We start from the raw sequence: 22,733 nt of genomic DNA, 5'->3' as shown, positions 1-22,733 counted from the left end.
AGGTATGTAAATGAAATTGAATTGAACAAAAAAAATTCAAACGTACTTTAATATATTTGCAGACAGTGTGTTTGAACATTTTTGATTGTGTAACTTAACCAATAATTTCATTAGTATGCAGTAAAATATAGTACGGTATATTTTTTAGTTTTTATCACGAATTTTTCGCCATTTTTGGCGTGTTTTTCTTTCTTGCTGAAAAAACTCTATTTCTCGAAAACTCACTATCTCGAAATTTTTTTCGGTCCCGTCAGTATCGAGATAGAGAGGTTTGACTGTACACGTCGCTATCTGGTAGCCTTGATGTCAATTTGCGAGCTATTAGCAGAATGTTGCCGCTGTCCATTGCATGGAGCCATTCAGCATAGGCATTGAATTGAATATATTATATTAAATATATTGAATCGCAATAGCAAAGGCGTAGAGGGTGTTTTTGGAAAACCGCTTTGCCGATTTTTTTTTTCGACGGATTTGTTGCGATATGTGCTATCATTCATTCGAGGGTGCAGCATATGCAGCTTCGGATTGGATTGGATTGGAGTTTGTTTTTCATAGGTGCAAGGACCATCAAGAGGTTATGCTGTGCCAAACAATGATCAAGCGGTATAGTGACTTGTGGTAGAATTTGCGTTAACCAAAGATGCACCATATCTACCATATTACATTACCCTGCACCCTGGTCAAGAGCATTGTCGTATTCAAGATCAACTTTTAGAGGGGGAACATTGGGTTCGGGGAGCACAAGGAATCTCTTCCCAGAGAAATTTTGAGCTGCTACCCTTCAAATTCCTATGGCCACATTTCAAAATCCAAGACGATTTCTAGTAGTCCATCATTTCCTAAGCATTTGCAATTTTTCCGCCATTTTAGCAACAATTGTTGATTTTGCCGACTTATGGTAACGTTTTTGCTGACAATTGACGATGTTCCGTATTTTGCCATATTTAAAACCCCCAGTTTCCCGTATATTACTTAATAAAATATGGTCAAGTAGTCATGACACTTTTTTTTCAAGGAATACAACTTTGTTTACTGTGATTTGCAGCAGCTTCTTATTTCACCAATTGTTGCCATAATTAGCAAATTTGTCGGAAATTGAATTTATCTGGGCTACAATTAGTGATATCCCGAATATAGGGTCGCAATTTCTCGCATTTTCCTAGATGAGACATGATGACGCCAAGTATGAAGCTGTAACTCTTATTTTAACCCATATTGAATATTAGTAGTATCAATTACACCAACTGAACAATTTTACAATTGATATTTGGAAGGAAATTGTCAAGTTTGCTGCCAGACCACCTTTGTCATCATCGCGGACCACCTCTGGTTCGCGAACCATAGGTTGAGAAACTCTGAGTTATTGGTTTTTAGTTTATTAGTTTTTCTGACGAGATTCGTCTAATATACGTATTTTTCCTTAAAAATTATATGGAAATATCAAGGAAACAGTTATTTTCCGGATATTATGCTGAGGTGAGCTCGGAAAGAAAAGTCATCACGTCTCCGCCGGGACTCGAACCCAGGCCCTCTTGCATACCGGGCAAGCATGCTACCATCTACACCACTGGAGACACATGAATCTGCCTTCCTAATTTCACGAACTGTGTCGTGAGGCGCTGAAGTAGAGGCATTAGTAGCCTCTCTTAACTTCAGGAAATGGCCCCCGGGTGGGACGGTTTAGAGAGATTTAGATGGCTTTTTTCTCAGCCAGAGATATCAAGGAAACAGTTATTTTCCGGATATTATGCTGAGGTGAGCTCGGAAAGAAAAGTCATCACGTCTCCGCCGGGACTCGAACCCAGGCCCTCTTGCATACCGGGCAAGCATGCTACCATCTACACCACTGGAGACACATGAATGACAATGACAATGGCTGAGAAAAAAGCCATCTAAATCTCTCTAAACCGTCCCACCCGGGGGCCATTTCCTGAAGTTAAGAGAGGCTACTAATGCCTCTACTTCAGCGCCTCACGACACAGTTCGTGAAATTAGGAAGGCAGATTCATGTGTCTCCAGTGGTGTAGATGGTAGCATGCTTGCCCGGTATGCAGGAGGGCCTGGGTTCGAGTCCCGGCGGAGACGTGATGACTTTTCTTTCCGAGCTCACCTCAGCATAATATCCGGAAAATAACTGTTTCCTTGATATCTCTGGCTGAGAAAAAAGCCATCTAAATCTCTCTAAACCGTCCCACCCGGGGGCCATTTCCTGAAGTTAAGAGAGGCTACTAATGCCTCTACTTCAGCGCCTCACGACACAGTTCGTGAAATTAGGAAGGCAGATTCATGTGTCTCCAGTGGTGTAGATGGTAGCATGCTTGCCCGGTATGCAGGAGGGCCTGGGTTCGAGTCCCGGCGGAGACGTGATGACTTTTCTTTCCGAGCTCACCTCAGCATAATATCCGGAAAATAACTGTTTCCTTGATATCTCTGGCTGAGAAAAAAGCCATCTAAATCTCTCTATATGGAAATAGTTGTGAAAGAGAGAGGGAGATAAAAACTTAAAAATTATTACCAATATTGTTAAAGTTGTCTTTCTTCACATGCATCAACGTGTCCAAACAAAACCAGCATTTATCGATCGAATTCACCATCCTTGACCGATGACGTTTACGCACAGTTCCTGGGGTGTAGGTTGGTAGTGCATCCCGGTTAACCCTTACAGCGGTAATCCCGAGATATCTCGTCGAACTTAATCTGCTTTTTTTTATTTCGGTCACACTGAAATATCTCATGTTCTTAACACGCTTTTATTTCCAATATGGCAATTATAATGCGGATCAGGAACATTTTAAAAACCACTTAAAGGGTTAACACTAAATCTACCTTGTCTTTGTTCTACCCAGTCTTGAATTACTTTGCTACTAGCATGTTTTTGTCCTCCTTTATGAATTTATCTACAAGTATTTATCCAGTATTGCTTAGAATTATTAGTCAAATATACAAGTGATGGCCTTATACTCGCATAAAGCCATGTATAAACTAAAGAGAAGAAGAAGACACACAATTCCTGTAAATTTGAGTAATTTTATTGCTGATTTATCAAATTTAAAAATTTATTCTGGGAATTTTACATAAGCACCAGTAAATGTGGAAAATGTTTCATACTTCACACAATAACAAATACATATGGAAATCATGGAGTCAGTATACAGAATCAGTGTTAATCAGTTTATTAATTTTAATTGACGATCATAGCAAAGGTGCAGTTGAGACGTTTCTTGAGCGTCAGAAAACGGCAATTGTTATCAAAACCTAAGAAACTAGATAGCGACAGTTTAATGTCACATTTCTTTGATGAATTTTTAGCCACAGAATTTTCTTTGTTGCTTAACACAAACTTGAGTTTCACTGTCACAGATTAAGCCGTCGGCACACTGTTCAGGTGGTGGCGTTCCTCTGAGTTCTGTTAAAGCGCAGCCGTCTCCTTCGTCTGAATTAAAAACATGTATTATTTTTAGCTATGCGAGAGAGATTATGTTACTGATTAAAATTCCTTTTGTGTTACAAAATTTAAAAATATAAATGCATATGGAAACAATACACGAATTCTATAAGATATAGCTGTTCTATAAGAATGTTTAATGAGGATTTTCGCATGGATATCATAATCAGCATAACTTTGAAAGACAAGCACAGGGGATAATAATTAATCAATTTCATACAAATTAATGTTAAAAGTGTGTCGATTTCTTGGTAAAAATGCTGAAATTTAGTGGGGTTTTTCCACCACGTTTTTTAAACAATTTTAAAAACAGATGAATTCTAAATCTTGAATTTTCTTAGAGATAAGAAGCTGTAAATTGAATATAAATTATTAAGATGGACCCAGGATTGAGGTGGATATAAAATGTGTCCCATAAATTCGTAAATAGTTTAAAAATCCATAAAAATTGAAGGAATTGGTTCATTTGATCGCAGTTTGCGGAAAAAGGTATTCTCGGAAAAGAGGAATTTTATGGTGCAGAAAGTTTTGTACACAGAGGACGCAGCACGAAAGTCTTACAGGAGTTATTTGACCCGAACCTTTGTTCAATCCATTCTGTGTTCGAAACGTTCGTAAAGCTTCAGCCGGTGATTCGTGGCCGAGGTAAAACTACAACGATAGTTTTTTGTCCACTTACGCCAACATCACAATGGAAACCTTATTTAAGTGCACGTAACAGCGAAATTCATGTATGGAAACAAAGCAAAACAATTATAAACGACATATATTATTTGTATAGGACACTCAAAACGTATTTCCAATTTCCATCTTATTTTTGTATACGGGGTATTCTACGAAGAGTCCAAAAGGAATAAAAAATCTATGCTCATATTTGAAATTATACTAATGTAAGAAAAAATATTAGCAAAAAGTGGCAAATTGTTGTGACAATTTCATTTCTGTGAATTGATATTGCAACGATGGTTAAGATTAATTTTGACAAATTAAATTTTCATCTCCTTTCAATCAGAAAATTGTCAATTAGTGCCTATTATGCCGACAAAAATTTACTTCGTAACATTTGAATGAAAATTCGTCGAGATATCCATTGAGTTGAACCTCGTTTATACGACTTTCACGTTTATACGACGTTTGACTTTGGTCGCACAATTGGTTCCTATACACTTCAGTATTAAAATAATTCATTTATTCGGCGTTTTCACTTCGACGCAAACTCAGAATCTTTTGAAATAACGTCATTTATATTCATCAAATGCGCACAATTTTTGTATGCAGTTCTTTTTGCATATTATCACCTATAAGACCAGATACGTATGCAGTCTTACACATCTTTTGGAGATTTCAAGGCGTTCCCAAGGGATGGATGCATCTAGCGTTTATATTTATAAATCAAACTTACATACAACGGACGTCATAATCGCATCAAAATTTGGTAAATTAAAGATAAGTAATGAACGATGATCTTGCAGATAAATTTCGTAAGTTAATTTCGATTAATATCCAACTTGGGCCCAATCGGAAGTTGTAATGACACTTGTTGAACGGTCCCGGATCTCTCGCCGGTAAACAGTCAGGTTTTTTTAATGTGGATCACGGTAAGCTTGACTGTACTTTTCTTTTATTGTGAAGATGATGTTTCTTTACACGAATTGGATAATGAAACCAAATCATTGGGCTTTGTAAAATCCGTGTCTTCTACAACCACATTTTAAAATGAAGTAATAGGCACGTACATAGGCGCATTTCTAAAGTGAAGTGTTGCTGTCTGTCGGCACTGGGATATGTACTGCCATAAGGAGCTCACGGCCCCACACACGCAAAAGCCATTAGGGCGATTGCTGACGTATACGAAAATAGCCAGTAAACTGGCTGATAGCCATTTAGAGAGGAAAATCATGTGATTTGTTTATTGCTTGTTTCTGAGAATACGCCGACGCGGCGAGAGGCAAAGAAACGGGTTTCAATTGTTTTGACGGCCATATGTTCTTTGAAATTATTTTTTTTTCTCCCAATGTCTTCAGCGTTATCCTCAGAGGGTAAGAAAGTCCATTGTAAGCATTTGGAGGGCATAGGTCTCCGATAAGAAACACATACACAGTAAGTTCTTTCTATCATGTCCTGTAGAATTTTCCTTCGTTTTGGTGCTTTGCTTGCTGGCTGTGTCAAATCCGCTGTTCGCAGTGACAAGAAAATGAAAAGCACTTTCTCTGAACAAACAAAAACAAACAAGTTTCTAAGTGCAATATTCGCTGAGATATTTGAATTCAAAAATCGGAGAAAAGTTGGGAAAGGACAGCATAAATGAGGGAAAGGAGAGTTGTTCGTTAGTTTCTGCTGTTTCATAACTTTTCTCCGATTTTTGAATTCAAATATCTTCGCGAATATTGAACTTGGAAACATGAAATGTTTTCTCTTGGCCTCAGGAGATATAGGGCAACAATCTTCTTACTGGAAGTCAGGGAACAAGGGGACCGTATAAAAATTTAGATTTGCTATTTTGTGACACACACCGTATTTTTACTCTCAAAACTGGCACTGGATAATTTTTGAACGCCTTTCGAGCATTTTTAAACTGGAATCATACCTCTATGATGGACGGCTGATGAGATAAAAGCCGCATTAGCACTTACAGGACACCCTGTATATTTTTCTCAATAACCATAATATGGGGGAAGAAAAGATCACCGCTCAATTTCCTCTATTTTACGGTAACTTCAGAATGAACCATAGGATTTTTATTCCTAAGGGACGCTCTACGTGAAACATCCTGTATATTGGCGGATATTAATTATTCTTTCATTTTTTGCGCAGCGTAAAGTGGGGTGACTTTGTGCCAAGGTTCCGAATTGTGTGCCATTCACGTATTTTAGGACGCAAGCTCTTCCGGGAGCGTATGGATGAACTATCGGTTTCAAAATTTTTCATGCCGATTCAGGAGCTGTAGGTGACTCACCGACAGCATTTATTGCATCATCTCCTGTCAGCTGTTGTCTGGAGAATTTTTTAGATTATATTGTGATTTACATGAAATTTTTCAAGTGCGTGTAAACCTCTCCTGGTGCAGGCAGCGTGTGTTTCGGGGAAACTAGATTATTTAATATTTCTATGTGGAAGTTACCTACGATTAGAACCATGGGCCCCTACATCCAGGAGTAGGGTTCCCAGGCTGGGATCTTTCGCGGGCCCCCTGGTCAGACTACTCACGGGCCCTTCTATAGTTCATGTATAGCGTGAAAAAGCAAATAAATTATGAGAATTATCTCGGACCCCAAGGCTAGAGCCCTGTCAGCCCCGGCCTTGTGGGGGCCATGATTAAAACTACCCATATTTGAGTTGAAAAAATACTGCATTTTGTCATCACATAAACAAAAACATGGGGATTCAGGTGGCGACTTTGTGCCACCTGTTTTTTCAGCGTTTTCGACTTTTTTTTCACTAGTTTGTTACTTTTTGCTGTTTCAGCAGTGGTTAGCAAGTACGTGCGGAAGCTGGGTGGTCGACCCTACCGCAATTACTCAAATGAAACACTTGAAGAGGCTTTTCGTGCGATAAGAAACAAGCATATGCTCACCAATTTTGATCATATTGGGGAGGCGTGTGTAAGGCCATGAAGAGAAAGTTGGCAAATTTTACTCGACCTGACCCAGCCGGTGAAATTTGGTTTCGGAGGAGCCAAGTCATAAAAATCAAGAAACTTGCACCAATTGGCAGTGACTACATGTTTGTAGTGGATTTCAAGATATGAATGTTATATTTAGGCTATACTTTTTTTTAAGAAGAGCCTTTTATATTTTTAAGTTTTGAGCCTTTTTTATTCTTGTTTATGTTTCAGCAAATTAAAATTTTCCAAAAAAGCAAAAATAAATGTTTTCTTTACTTAAAAATGCCTATAAACTGTTGTTTTTTTTTATTTAAAAATTGTTCATTTTATTCAAAAATTGTTCATTTTATTTAAAAATTAGAAAATGACTTTATTTTGGGCAGAAATAATTTTTCAAAGTGTTCCTAGTAAAAAAAGTTAACACCCGGAATTCAATAAAACTGGGTGCGGCAATGTACCCCGACTTTTTCCGGCGAATTATAGGTGAGAAAAAGTGATGGCACGTAGTCACTACCCCCGAGGCGATGACTATGTGCCAAGCGAAAAAAATGTCCTGTCCCTTCCTTATCATCATAATTTTTTTTTAAAAACAGAAAGCTGAGATGTGAGGCTACCTTTAGTAAAATCCCCAGCAGCCTAAGCAAAGTATAAGGAAAAATATCAAGTAAAAACCTCAAGAAGTGGCACAAAGTCACCCCAGTTCAGGATATGATGTAATAGGCCCATGCATGGCTTTTCTGAGTTATGAGACATTCTTTATTGAAACTTATTTTGATAAATAATTGGGATTTCAAATAAATCCTTTGTTTAAATCGGTACACACACGTTTACTTTCCGCATTAGTAAAACCTTGAATCGGAATTCCGCATAATCTTACAATGGAATGCATGACACTGAATCACGGGAAGAAGACAGAGATTTAGTTTAAGAGGTAATACGGTTATAATACAATGCAAATAACCTGGCACGTGATTCATACTTGATTTTTCATAAGGATTTTTGGGATTGTGAAGGCACCGCATTTTAGTTTTTCAGACTTCATTGCCATCTGTTGACGAACTTTGCAGCTAGTTGTGAAATCTTGTCTGCATTGAGTTCAGGTCATCCCGGCTTACACGGAGTTCCTGCGAATTTTATTCTGAGGTTAATATATCATTTTGTCCATGTTAACCTTTTCAGACCCAAGCATTCATTTTTTGGATTTTCAGGATTTTTTTTCATTTTTGATACTCAAAAAATGCATTAAAAACATAAATGCCACCAAATCTTTAATTTTTCAAATTTTCATTTAAAGAAAAATTTGTTTTTTGTGAAGTAATTTATTTCGTTCAATTTTTTTTTCAGCAAAGATAATGCAGAATAGCAGAATACATTCACCTTCAAATAGAATTTTATTGCTAAATTTCATGTAATAAATCACATTTTTCCCCCGTAGGCACTTTTTCCTGGAAGCCACCATAAAAACCCCCTGAAATTCAACTTTTCTGATGAAAGCCCCAACTTTTCTGATGAAAAGATCGCGTTCACCATATTTCTAACTCAAAACTCACACAACCCTTTAAGTCAGAGCTTAGCTCCCTGAGGTCAAAAGAAAAAATTTTCCAGTGAGATAAAGCAACACCCACACACATTTGTGGCACCAGGGTTTAAAAAGGTTATTGCTGCGAATGATGGATAGTTTTCCGAATGTTTCAGTTTTTCCAGACTGCCACCAGTTGTAAAAATTGTAACTAATTTTGATTTATAATAATTTTGATTAATTTATTTCCAGATAGACATGGACACACAAGAATATCTGAATTATATAGGAGCAAGAAACCTTATCTGCTTTCAGAGATCTACAATCAGAAGAGAATTAACCTATTAACAAGCCCAGATATTTTGTGAAGTTCTCGATGGAACTACAAGAGTCAGAACTTTTTCCCAAAACCTTTACTTTGCACCTGCGGAAAATCGGGAGAAAACCTGCTTCATTAAAAAGATATGACATTTTAAATGGGGTTCAGTAATTTCTGCTATGCCGCGGAAAGGCTTAAAACATGCTACGAAAAAAAAAGAAACCCCAAAGAAGATTCCACGAGTATCTTGTGAGACTGCGGAAGATTTGCAGGAAGACAACGGAAAACCAAAAAAACCTTCAAGCAATCCAGTACGTGTTAACTATAGGATACATATTGAAGAAGACTTGAAGAATCAAGAGTAAAAAGAGAAAGTAAGAAAAGCTTGGACTATCTGAATATTGAAAAAAACAAAGATCATAACTACAGCAGATATCCACAGTTTTCAACGAGATAATGAAAGTTTTGAGATTGTGGACAGATTTGATTTCTTAGGATTGTAAGAATTGTAAAAATTGTTTTTTTTTACAATTTCTTAAGAATTGTAAAAAAAAAGGAACATGCACTAAAGAACTGTAAAGACGAGTAGTTCTGCGAAAAACAGCATGAGGAAGTTTAACGTAATAATGAAAGGCAAAGATATCTCAAAATGAAAATAAAAATTAGGATTGTAAATGCATTGGTCTTTCCTGTAATAATTTATGAATGTGAGACTTGAACACTACAAAAAACAGCAGGGCCGTAGTGTGCCTTCTCGCGGTCCCGGGGTAGATTTTTCATTGGGACCATTTTTGAAAGGGTAATTATTACGCAAAACAAATGCCAACTTTTGTGGGGCTCTCATTCGACTTGGGGCCCAGGGCCAGTGCCCCGGTTGCCCCAGTCTAGTTACGGCCCTGGAAAGCAGATAGAAAAATAATTGATTCCTTTGAACTTTGGTGCTGGAGAAGGATGCTTCGAATTCCAAATGGACAACTAAAAGGACTAATAAACCAGTTATCGAAGAAGTCAAAGCTGACTACTTTTTAGAAGTAAAAATCTCTTAACAGAAACTATCTTACTTTGGTCATATAATGCGTACATAAGGCTCATTAGAAAAAATGATAATGCTTGGAAGAAAAGAGAGACAGACAGAGCACCAGATTGACAGAGGAGGTGTTGCAATGAAGCAACTTTACCGCACACCAACACCGGTCATATACCGCCATACGGCAGTTTCCAACCATTGGAGTTGGGTGGGAAATGAAGGCGACATCTATCGGTGGTCACCCCAGGCTCGGTAGGTAAAGAACGTGTTTCTGATGCTCCTTTGCCCGGATTCGAATCCATACACCTTGATGGTAACCTTCATAATGGACGACGAGCATCTTACCTCTGCGCCACTCGGATGCCGTAATTGAGCTCGCACAACTGAGACATGTTTGTGAACGACAGACCAGCTTGGAGAGCCATGTTCTATAGAGTCACCAGGAGTCGGAATCGACTCGATGGTTCCTAACGACAACGGATACAACACTTTAGAGGTATAAAAAAATACTAGGCAGTGTCGGATACTGCCGCAGTTATTTTCACGAAAACGTCAATCGTGTATAGTAAATATTGAAATTAAATTTTTAATACATATACAATATTATGATAGGGAATTACTTATGTTTAGATACGTCAGCTATGTAGAAAAAATTGTAATCCACATCAATACGTGACGCAGGTTCGTTAGTTGCCGCTTGAGTTGTCCGAGCGCGCTTCCGATGCCTATACAGGGCGATGCTTCAAGTTCCTTGGCCGCAAATTACTGACGAACAGTTGATCCTAGAGGCATACTTCCAATTAGAAGAAGTATCTAAATAACTAGATTTCAGATACGTCATTCACATTTCAAGGGGTTGTAGAGTTAAATCAATTCAAAATTCTCACGAATGTCTGTGTTGATTTGCATAAATCTTCTCTAAATGTGAGGAACTTTTTTTTCTTTATGTGTAATTTTCATTAATGAAATAAAAAAAAAAAATTAACTTTTTATTTGGTCACCCGGTTCTAAAAAGCCCAATTAAAAAAAAAGATGTTTCCCTGTTTCTCTCGCAAAAAAATTCATATTTCTAAATGCAATATTTGTTGAGATATATGAATTCAAAAATCGCTGAAAATGAGGGAAAGAACTTCATAAACTAACGGAAAAACTCATTATGCCGTTCTTTCTAACCTTTTCAGCGATTTTTAGAAATCAAATATCTTAGTGAATATTGCCCTTAGATAGAGCTTACACTAAAAAGTTTGATAAAAGATCTTTTACAAAATTTGAAAAACTAACCAATTAGCAAATTGGTTATACTCGTGTGCAAAATTAAGAGAATTTGCACATTCGTTGGTGTCCATTTTCACAAAAAGTACTGAACCGAAGGTACTAATAATGCCACCGAAGAGGTAAGCAAATATTCAGTGTCGAATACGTAAGCGAACATGTGCGTGTGGGAGGAGCTGTGACCACGGAGGAGACCACGAGGCGTATTCCACGATTCGTTTGTACTCGATATGGATGGCGACATTCGCTGTGCTTCTCGCAAGAGTTTGGTAAATTTTTTAAGCTATCAGGTAAAATAAGTAGCCACAAACGTATGGATGACGGAATGAGATGGAGAATCGTCAGTAGATTGGAGCCAGGGCAATCACAAGTGCAGGTGGCTACAGGGCGCGATGTTACGCCCAGTGTCGTCTGCAATTTGTGGAAACAGTTTCAAGACACTGGATCCATATCGAGAAGAGCCACGACGACCAATGAGGATCGTTATTTGGCACTTTCAGCGCGGCGCCACAGATCTCACGTGAGCTTCATGCCGGCACTGGAACTCGAGTTTCACGATTTACTGTTGTCCGAAGGCTTCACGAGAGATGGCTTTATGCCAGAAGACCCCGCTGTTTGCGTCCGGCTAACTGCAGCACGCAAGAGAGCGCGTTTAGCATGGTGCAGACAACACCAGCGTTGGACCAGATTTCAGTGGAGCACCGTGCTCTTCACAGATGAGTCAAGATTCAGCCTGGACACTGATTCTCGACGTACACTCATCTGGAGAGAGGCTAGTACCCGATATCATCCCTCCCACATCAGGGAAATGGGCCACTATGGTGGTGGAGGTGTCATGGTGTCATGGTCTGGGCAGGCATCATGTAGGACGGCCGCACAACCCTCCATGTGTTTGGCAGAGGGTTCGTGACTGCTAGGAGGTATAGAGAGGAGATCTTAGAGCCCTACACAGTGTATGTTCGACTTTTCAGGGGAGCAGTTGGTCCTCGTTTCCTGTTCATGGACAACAACAACGCTCGTCCACATCGTGCTCGACGCTCTTGGGAGGGCAATTGCATCTTGCCACCCCCCTTCGGGAACTATCCTGGAATTGAAAACTGCGTTGCTGCAGGAGTGGGACCGATTGCCACAGGGACTTCTCAACTCCCTCGTGTCCAGTATGCTGTCGCGTTGTGCGACCTGTCTGACTGTGAGAGGGGACCATACCCCATATTAGACTCATTTTCGGTTCGATCTCGCAACGCGTGGATTTTGGACATTCCTGCAATGATGAGCTTTACTGACAATCATGCTGGCATACTGTGACTTTTGTATGGTACATCTCTTTCTCTGTTATATAACTGCGTATTCGTATAAATTTCATTAAAATCTGTCCTTTAGCTATTTCAGAAATTCGACATAATGTGCTAATTCTCTTAATTTTGCACACGAGTGTATATTTGCTCGAATGTAACCGACAGTCTTGTTGGTTGAATTTTTCAAGTTTTATAAAAGAACTTTTATCAAACTTTTATAGTGTAATCCCTACGGTAAAAATATGGAATTTTGTTTGTTGGCCTGAGAGGGACGGGCAACAACACTTTCTCTTTTTCTCTAATTAGGTTTTTTTAGGACAGCATCTTGAATTTACACGTAATTTGGTTAATTTTTATAATTATTTCCATAATGTATACTTCTAGGATGAACAGTTTGCCAATAATTTGTGGCCAAGGACGTAAGGCATCACCTTGCGTATTCCCGATAGTACTGCGTTGGTTTTGGGTTCGGACCAGGCGTTTTCGGTGTCATTGTCTTTGGAATTTTGTGGTCTACACATTCATGCGCATATTTGTAATTCTGGTTGTACTTTGTCCTCATATATTGTGACATTTCAAGAAAATCGGGAAATTTTCAAATATTTTGAAACTCACAGCCTCTTATCTTTTTGAGTTTTGGGGATAAAGACTTTCAACTCAGTTTGAGTTGCAATACATATATACTCTTCTTTAAAATAACGCTTGGTGTACTCAGATTGAATGACTAGCCTCTGAGATATGATCCCGTTTATGGACACAGACGAATCCGGAATGTCCACAATGGGATTATCGTGGTTCACTTTGCGTGTGAGCAGTGTTTGCGACAGCCGGCTGCCACGAATGTCAAAGCAGTACTGGCACAAATTTTCATCTCTTTAAAACGAGATCAAGATGGCGCCGCCGTGTCTATTTTAGCCGGGGAATTGAAGTTCGTAATTACTTCGACAGAAACTGTAGCTCATTTGGGCGCGATTGCCTTCCCACGACCGGCATCGATTTCAAAGACGTTCTCACGTCAAAACTAAATCGAACAAAAAAGTGGATATTTCAGCTACTGCAGGCCGTGTCAGCGAAAAATGACCATGGTATGACAGTGATAGAGGCGACATAAGTCGAATGAATGGACATTTCACTCATTAAAATACTAGACCGTGATGGAGATGTCCATCAGTTCATTGGTTAGCCGGAGCAGTGCACAACTCATAGTTCGAACCTGGATTCTTAAAATGTTAAGGCAACACCAACCTAGCTTTTCTACCACTAAACGTCTATCTCAGGAATTGACAACTGAAAAAGAGGTTCAAGATTGTGTATTTTAATTTTATAAGGTGGCTAAATTTTGAAATTTTTTTTATATTAATTAGAATTAAATTTACTCGATGGCCACGAAAGCCTTTTTTGTTTCATTTATATTAATTATTTTCTATTTGTTACTTTTGTTTTACAAATTTTTACTACAGCGAATCTGATCCGTAAAGAACATCTTACATCCACTTTACGATCAAGGACGTAATATTGCGTCCAAACGCCAGTGGAATAAATTCAAACAAGTCTCTCTGTTTTCTTTCCTCTCTCTTCATCACCACGACACTTTGTTGCAACCCTATGAAAAAATTAGTTCTTCTCACTTCCGTGACGAGGAGGTAAAAAGCTTCTACTCTAAGGTTAAATACGTTCTACTGTATATATTTACGTAAGAGAGGAAAGAGGACAGGTAGGTAAGGGTGAAAAGAGAAATATGCTTCATACGTACTCTCTCTTATCTGTAAGTATTACAGGTAAGAGAGGTTACAGTTAGATATACTGTTTTACTTTCGTTTGTTTTTAACTTATTTTTCTACTTTTTTGCCTTCCTTTTTTCTAACATGCCATTACGTTAGAACAACGTTATATTTATTGACGATTCGTCAAACAGAGGTCATTCGAATTTCTTGCCAATCGCTTGTAAGCGAAGCGGTCAAAACAATGCTTTTGGCTCGGTCCTATTTTCTTCATCTATAGAGCTGTAAGGGGCCGTTCAAGTTTACGTCAGGAGAGTTTTAGCCATTTTTTTGACCCCTCCTCCTAGTCAGCAAAACTCGGACCCCTCCCCTCTTGTCAGCAAATTTTCGTCATCACTTCCCACCACCTGCTAATGCATATTGGGATCGCAATCGTACGCGGTGGGGACGGGGTGCCACACAAGCCCCGATATGTCCCCCCTCCCCCGATGATTACTTTTTTTTGATGTGAAAAATATTTATAAACAAATCAAAATTTCGGATGAAAATACCTCTATATGTTATTATAATCAATTTATGTTCATTTCAATGCTATTTGAATGCACTTTAACAGAAAATTCCCCTTTAAGAAATTCGTTGCGACCCACCTCTAAGCCACAAATGCTAAACTTACGGGCAACTGGCCCCACGTGGCCCTCGGGGTTATCTGATGTGGTCCGCCACCTCAAACCCTAATTTTGTAAAAATGAACTAAGTGGCACATTTACAGATCACTTAAGTGACCCGTGGCACAATTCCCAGAGCATTTAAGCGGCCCGTGGCGCGTTCACAAATCACTTAAGTGACCCGCGACACATTTACAGATCATTTGAGTGACCCACGGCACTGTTTCAGAACACTTAAGTGGTCTGTGCCACATTTAGAGATCCCTTATGTGGAATGTGGCACCGTTTTGCAGCACTTAAGCGTCCCGCAGTGCAGTTCTACATAACTCAAGCTACTCGCGGGGCCTTCCCAGATTATTTAAGTGATGAATGGCATCGTTACAGATCATTTGAATGACGCGCGGCACGGTTCCAGAGCATTTAAGCGGTCTGCTATACATTTCTAGAAAACTTGAGTGGCCCGGACACAGCTCACTTGAAGGATCATCGGGACATTTAGAGATCACTAAAGAGATCAATAGACAGAATGTTAGATCAGGTGCCCACAAACTAGCGAAAGGTTCTTTTCGTTTCACCCAGTAAGATGCCATTAAAAATATCTCATATTTTTATAACGGGTGGTTGATGACGTAAGCATTATTCCCTCCCCCCCCCGTCATCAAAAGTCAGCAAACCCGAAACCTCTCTCCCATCGATGTTGACGTAATACTTGAATGGCCCCTAATATAAAGGATAACGAGTCTCCAAAAGTACGAAATCATATGTAACGAACAATATCTTTGAATGAAAGTTTTCTTAGTTCTAATATCGATTCTAATCATCCGAATTCACTACTTGCCTGTCGGATATTCTGCAACAGATGAGACTGTATACATTTCATCTTCGAGAAGAAAGTCGCCAAAAATGGAATCTTTGCTTAATGTTCAACGGCAAAATAAGTGACTTTTTTTTGACACTGATCACAATAATCTTCGAGTATCTGCTATCCATCCCTTTTTTGTTATTTAATATATATTGCAGATCACCCCTTTAATATCTTATTCTTTTCAAATGAAGAATAGAATATCTTCCCTTTTGTAGGGCTACCGCTGTTGACACAAGTTGGCGGGGGATTTAAACTCTGGCCAGGAAAAGTCAACTAGGTTCATGCAAGGCAAGAAAGTTAAGAACCGTTCATACTATCAAATGCGCCCATTTTATTCTATGTTAGGCATCCGATTCTGTAAGTTTCGACAAAAAATTGTTTTTATACATCAAAAAATATTGTAAATTTATTAAAAATAAAAACAGTCAAAACAGATCGACCTCTAAGTTAGTAACACTTTAGCAAACGCATGTGCAATAAATTTTCAATTATAGTAAATAAAAGGACTTACAAAGGATTCTTACGCAACTGTTGCAGCAGCCGCAAAAGCCACCATTTTTTACAAATTTTTGGTTTCTCTCTTCGCAGTATGCTTCATCCACTTGCATGCATCTAACCGTCCGACAGGTATTCGGCTTGCATACAATTCCTTCCGTCGAACGGAACATCAACGTAACCAGACACACTAACCCGGACACCAAAGTGGCAACTGAGTATTTCATTGTCATGATTCACTGTGAAAATAATTTACATGAAGCATTTTGAAATTGAAGCCTGCTTATAATTTTTCTTAAAAACGAAAACTTACACTGCGTGTATATATACACTGCTGGCCACCGTAAATGCAACACCCTGAAGGAAGCATGCAAATAATATGAAATTTACAACATGCATTAGCGGAGGTGAGATATGCAAATGATTAGAATTTCAGCGCAGAAGCACATCACGCGCGCCTGTGGCGCCACTTCAAAGCGCTATTTAAGGCTTGGAGATTTCGACGATTTGAAGTACGGCAATTGTGTTTTTCTTGTGGTTTTTTCAAAAAAACGATTATCTTTTGATCAAGTATCCGAGTTCGACAGAGGAAGGATAGTGGCCTACCGAGATTGTGGATTATCTTTCAGGGAAATCGGTAGTCGTGTTGGACGAAACCAAACAACTGTAATGCGGATATGTGATCGTTGGATGCAGGAGGGTACGACGGATCGACGTGTTCGATCGCATCCACCTCAGTGCACCACTTCACGTGATGACAGGCGTATTGTGCGTATGGCAGTGACGGATCGCTCAGCCACATCACGAACCATAGCACAGCACATTCAGTCTGTACCGCATCATCCAGTGTCTGCGCGTACCATTCGACACCGTTTACAGCAGAGTGGTCTGTCCGCAAGACGTCCATTGCTTCGTCTACCCTTGACGCAGAACCACAGACGTCTCCGCCGCCAATGATGCGATGAAAGAAGGATGTGGACGGCACAATGGAATGAAATTGTCTTTACTGACGAGTCACGCTTCTGTCTGCAACACCACGATGGTCGGATTCGAGTCTGGAGACACCGTGGAGAGAGGATGCTGAACAGCTGCGTTATGCACCGCCACACTGGTCCTGCACCGGGTATTATGGTATGGGGCGGTATTGGATATCACTCTCGCACTCCTGTAGTACGCATTGCCGGTACTTCAAAAAGCCAGCGCTACATCTCCGAGGTGTTGGAGCCAGTTGTCCTTCCTTACCTTCAGGGCTTGCCCACAGCCATATTTCAACAGGATAATGCGCTACCACACGTGGCACGCATTGTCCAAAGGTTCTTCGTCAATCGCCAGATTGAATTGCTTCCCTGGCCAGCTCGCTCTCCGGATCTTTCGCCGATAGAAAACATGTGGTCCATGGTTGCTCAACGATTGACCCAGATTACATCCCCAGCTGCCACACCAGATCAACTTTGGCAACGCGTGGAAGCTGCTTGGTCTGCTGTACCCCAAGAACACATCCAAAGTCTCTTTGAATCAATGCCGAGGCGTGTGGCAGCGGTGATCTCCAACAATGGCGGCTACTCTGGCTACTGATTTTGGCAGGAACCACACTTCACAGAAGTCTATAAATTTAATCATTTGATGCTTGGTCAACATGTTATCTACAAAATAAATATTGTTGCGATATCTCATGTCTTTCTTGGTGTTGCAATTTGGGTGGCTAGCAGTGTATTTAAAAGTTTCATTAAACACTCAACAGTTCATTTTCTCTGCCATATTGTGTTCAAAAATAGGCGCATTTTTGATAAACAATTTTGTATTCAAGTCGATTATATAAATTCAAATCAGCGCAGTCAAAAATCAGACTGTTATAATAAGTATTGAATTAATTAATTTTTGATAATTTTTTGCGGAAAAATTTTACGCAAAATAGGCAAAATTCTGTGGTGTTTGGTCAGAACATGATAATTCCAAAATCACATTTTTGAGATATAAGCATTTTCATTGTCATTTAAAAATAAAAAAAAACATAGCAACAAATACAAATGAAAATATCATACATCAGCATATCGTTTAGCCGTACGCACGTATTTATGCATTTATCTAATTAGTTATAATTAGCAAGGAACTTACTTTTAGACCAAAAAACCATTTTTTGGAGATATCATTCATGTTCTGACCAATCACCACAGAATTGTAAAGCGGTTAAAATGAAAATCCAAGGTGCTGTATTTTTGTCATGTTGTATGTAGGACTGCTGCCAGAATGGTGATACCTTTTTTGAAGAAGAAACAGTCTCGACCTTACTGGAACTTAGAAAAAACAGTAGAAAACCAGCTTCAGCAGGTCACCACTACACTGTCAACGGGGATCGAACAGCCACGTTTTTATTTATTTTTTTTGCATGGTTCGGCAGAATCATGATTGTACGTACATACACCTATCTCTGCATACAACACTGGCAATAATAAGCCTTCTATAATTTTCTGAATTAATCAAACACATAAAGTTCATGCCGATTGGGCCGCATGTTAGTGATTTTGTGCATGCTTCATGCTTCGACTTCACTCAAGAAAATTGATCTTTACCCTGTAATACTACCACGGGGCCTACTAAATAGAGAATTCGGATAGAATAGAATTGAATTTAAAGCAGGCATTCTCTTAAATTATGGGTCGCGACCCGAACTTGAGTCGCAGGGGGTTCAGAGATGGGTCGTACGAATCCACTTACTGTCCTATTATAAATGCACTTATCAATGGTTTCACTAATTTTGAAAAACAAACAGTTTCATGGGTAACGAAGCTATCTTAATGGCTGAAAAAGGTTAAGAACCTCTGAGTTAAAGGGTGAATTTGACGCCCTCTCTGGTCCAACGTCGTGGGGGGGGGGGAACAAGACCCACCAGCGTCAGCCTAGTTAAACCCTGTGGCTGGGCCTTCCACACACAAAAAAAAAAAAAAAAAATCGGGCAGCGGGCTTCTAAAGGTTGAGAACCACTACTATACACTATACAAAAACTAAAGCAATGTTAATAATGGACATTCGGGGGTCTTCAACCTTTCAGACGCGGCGGGTCGAAATGAAATTTCCCACGGATCCCGCGGGCCACCAACTCATGTAATTGAGTGCCATCTTAATTGAAGGGGGACAACAGGGCCCTGAAAGAGAGTTAAAAAGAGGAAAAAGTAGTTAAAGACTTTCATTTATTCTGAAATTATTTCTTTTATTAATTATCAATCTTGATCAGTTCTGAAATAATTTTTTTTCACTGATTCTGAAAAAGGTTTTGATTAATCAAATTCCCTAATTATGAGATTAATTTTAATCTGAAATCACTTTAAATGATTCTTCAATTATTTATTTCAGCAATTCCGAAATTATTTTCCTTCTCAATATATCTCGAAATCATTTCTTTCAATAATTATGCAATTACTCTTTTATTGAATGTGAAATAATTTCTATCAGAAATTACGAAATTAGTTCTCTCTCATTGATTTATCTGAGTTGTTTTTTCCCACTAACTCAGAAATTACTTGTTTCGAAAATTATTTCTTTCATTAATACCGAAATTATTTCTTTTATTAATTCCGAAATTATTTCTTTTATTAATTCCGAAATTATTTCTTTTATTAATTCCGAAATCATTTCCTTCCTTAATTCCGAAACTATTTTTTCCAACGTTTTCAAATATTTTCTGAAAAAATGGGGCCACAACTAAAACTTCCGAGGACCAAATGTGGCCCCTCGGATCATGCGTTGAAGAGCTTACCTGCTGCCCGGTTGCAAAGACTCAAGTGCCGCCCCTACAAACGACCCTGGTGGGAGGCTGACAGGGCTTTAGCCTCGGAATTAACCTGATTTCTTTAGGCTAAAGCCGCACAAACTGTAGTTTTTGAACAGGTTGATCTGCTTTTTGGTCTATAGAACTATTTTACCGCTCCACAAAACACAAATGACTGGGGAGCTATCATTACTTACACTTATCCTGTAAAGATTATGGACAACGCGAAACGATGTTTATTCTTATAAATCCATTTCAAAGGAGTTTCCACCTCCAGGAATTATTATTATTTTTTGCCTTTATTTGACTTGTCCGAAAAAATTTGAGGGCACCAAAAAATGCACACTTGCCCCTTGTGATGATGGCCGCTGTGGTGGTCGAGTGGTTATAGTGACGGACTCGCGATGCGAGGATCCGGGTTCGAACCCCACAGTGGTGGTTGGTTTTCTGTGGTTCCCAACTTCAAGGCGCGAATGCGAGCCGATCTCCCCGTTAAAAAGTCTCGCCACAGAGAGCAACAGGTCTACATCTACAAATATTCAATCATTACACTTCACTCACAATTTGAAGTATAGATGGCAGCACTGAAATATCATACACAACACTAGCTGCACACTCAGACTGTTAGGTGCACTCACTTTGTTCCAGACTCTGCCTCGAAGCTGGAAGAGATCTCGGCAACGGTATAAGTCCGGTGGCAGAGAGCCTGGCGTTCATTCATTCATGCCCCTTGTGATGGGGTACATTATTTCTGGTATTGTGGTCCCAGGATTTGACTGTTCCCTCAAGGTTTCTCAACACTTCTGTCGTCAGACTGTGGCTCAAAAGCGTGATGTCATGGGAATATTTACTATTGGAAATTAAAAAAAAAAAAATTGGTGTCCTACTAAAATTCAAGCGGCCGCCCTTTCCAACCTGCCGCCCGGGTGCATCGCACCTTTTGCATCCCCGCTTAACGCTCCCCTGGGAACGAGCTCAAAATATACAATGCCGTTATTTGAAAAAATATAAGAAACTCATGTTGTGCTAGAGACTAACACTGCCAAATAAAGGATAACATTAAAATTTGGAGTATAAGATAAACAAAAGAGAGAAAGGGGGTCTACGTGCGCGTAATACTGACAAGTCGCTCTTTAGAATAAAACAGATAATAATGAAATATAAATCCAACAATCAGTACCTGCTTCTGGGTTGTTCGAACGTTATCCGTACGTCTGGGACCTTTTCGTTGCTGCCGTTTGCTTTTTATGACGATAATCCACACACGCAGGAATTCATTGTACACGTGATTTTTTTTTTTTTTTTACAAAACTTAAACCTGCGCCTTTCTTTTTTGACATAACCCTTCATAGAGACTTTCAGGAATCCTTTTTTGTAACACATATTGTGTGGTTGCAGCTGTCTCAGCTGCTTTTGATAATGAATCAGTGAAATATATATGAGAAAATTCATGTGTGTGTTAGACCAGTTGAATATATATATATATAAATGCTTTTTTTAGACATTTTCTCTCTCAGTTTCCCGAAAGCAGGTTTGTATGTTCTGTTACCGGTAAAACACTAAATTTCTTCGTGACACGAGATTTAGTTTCGCGCGCGCGGTGGTTGTGGTTTCTTAAATTAGATCACGATTTTCAACTATTTTTGTTCCATGACAGAGTTGGTTTAACTGTTTCATTGGCAACAATTAAAATATCCGGAGGAGAAAAATTTTGAGAGGTTATAAAGTCAGCACTACTTAAATATGACCACATCGGGACTCATGGTTTTTAATAATAATAGCCGAATGACACACAGCTATATCCGAAAAAAAATCCCGTTTGCAAGTACGTTGATCATACGTCCCGTTTAGTTGAGCGGCACGTGTGATTTTGAAAATACTGTGTGTGAACAACTGTTTTTTTTTTCGTACATTATTGGTTGCATAATGTTCAACCGTTACGGACTTTTTTTCCTTTGAGGTATCCGAATACGTTAAAAACGTCATTTTGGAAGAAAATATCAATTTTTACACAAGATATACGGAAGACTGGATGTTGTGAAGATATTTATTATTTGAGATGTTAATTTTTTAAGGAAGGAAAAAACTAGAGGCAGAGATGAGTTTTTTCCTTCCTTTAAAAAAAAAACAAAAACAAAAAAAACAACAACAACAACAACACACACACACAAATTAACATCTCAAATAATAAATATCTTCACAACATCCAGTCTTCCGTATATCTTGTGTTAACAAGTGGAGAGCGACATTCATGTCATATCAATTTTTAATTTTTATGAAAACCTTAGTTTTTGTAATTCCAAAACGCCTTGTGTTCATATGATGCTTAGAACCAAAGTTACGTCCACTTTAGTGTTGTGTTTTTACATACAAGTAATCCGTGAATAAAAACGTGTTAACGAAGAATGCTATTTTTGACATATAACTTGAGTTTGAAACATGATTTCTAAAAATCTATTCATTGTATTATTACGAAATGCCAGTATGATATTCTGCTATATATTGTTCAGGTTATGAATCACTATCTAAGGTCTAGTCTATAACATATATTTGTCTAATTACAATGTTTATAGTCAAAATTTTAAATGAAATTTAAAAAAATTCACACGGACATTAACATCTTTGAATATAACTTATGAACATATCATATACAATTCTTTAAATTTTAGTTCTTCACCTGCTCCATTACTAGCTTAATTTACTGTGAAAATAACAAAACATTCCATTCATAGAATTTCTC

At 38.7% G+C, this 22,733-nt stretch overlaps 1 long non-coding RNA gene across 1 annotated transcript; it reads right to left on the bottom strand.

Moving 5' to 3' along the window:
* Positions 1-3,011: 3,011 nt before the first annotated feature.
* Positions 3,012-21,294, bottom strand: LOC149074157 (uncharacterized). The gene is made up of 3 exons (XR_016194466.1): positions 21,174-21,294; positions 16,244-16,466; positions 3,012-3,433 (listed from the first exon to the last, which is right to left on the bottom strand). It is a non-coding gene; the product is annotated as an uncharacterized LOC149074157 (long non-coding RNA).
* Positions 21,295-22,733: the final 1,439 nt, after the last annotated feature.

Source organism: Pholcus phalangioides, unplaced genomic scaffold, assembly GCF_987345545.1.
Source record: "Pholcus phalangioides strain wild (caught in Gottingen) unplaced genomic scaffold, Ppha-v1.0 ptg000017l_1, whole genome shotgun sequence".
In the NCBI taxonomy this organism is placed as follows: Eukaryota; Metazoa; Arthropoda; class Arachnida; order Araneae; family Pholcidae; genus Pholcus; species Pholcus phalangioides.
Note: the sequence above shows the minus strand (reverse complement) of the source record. Positions and strands in the feature narration are given on the sequence as shown.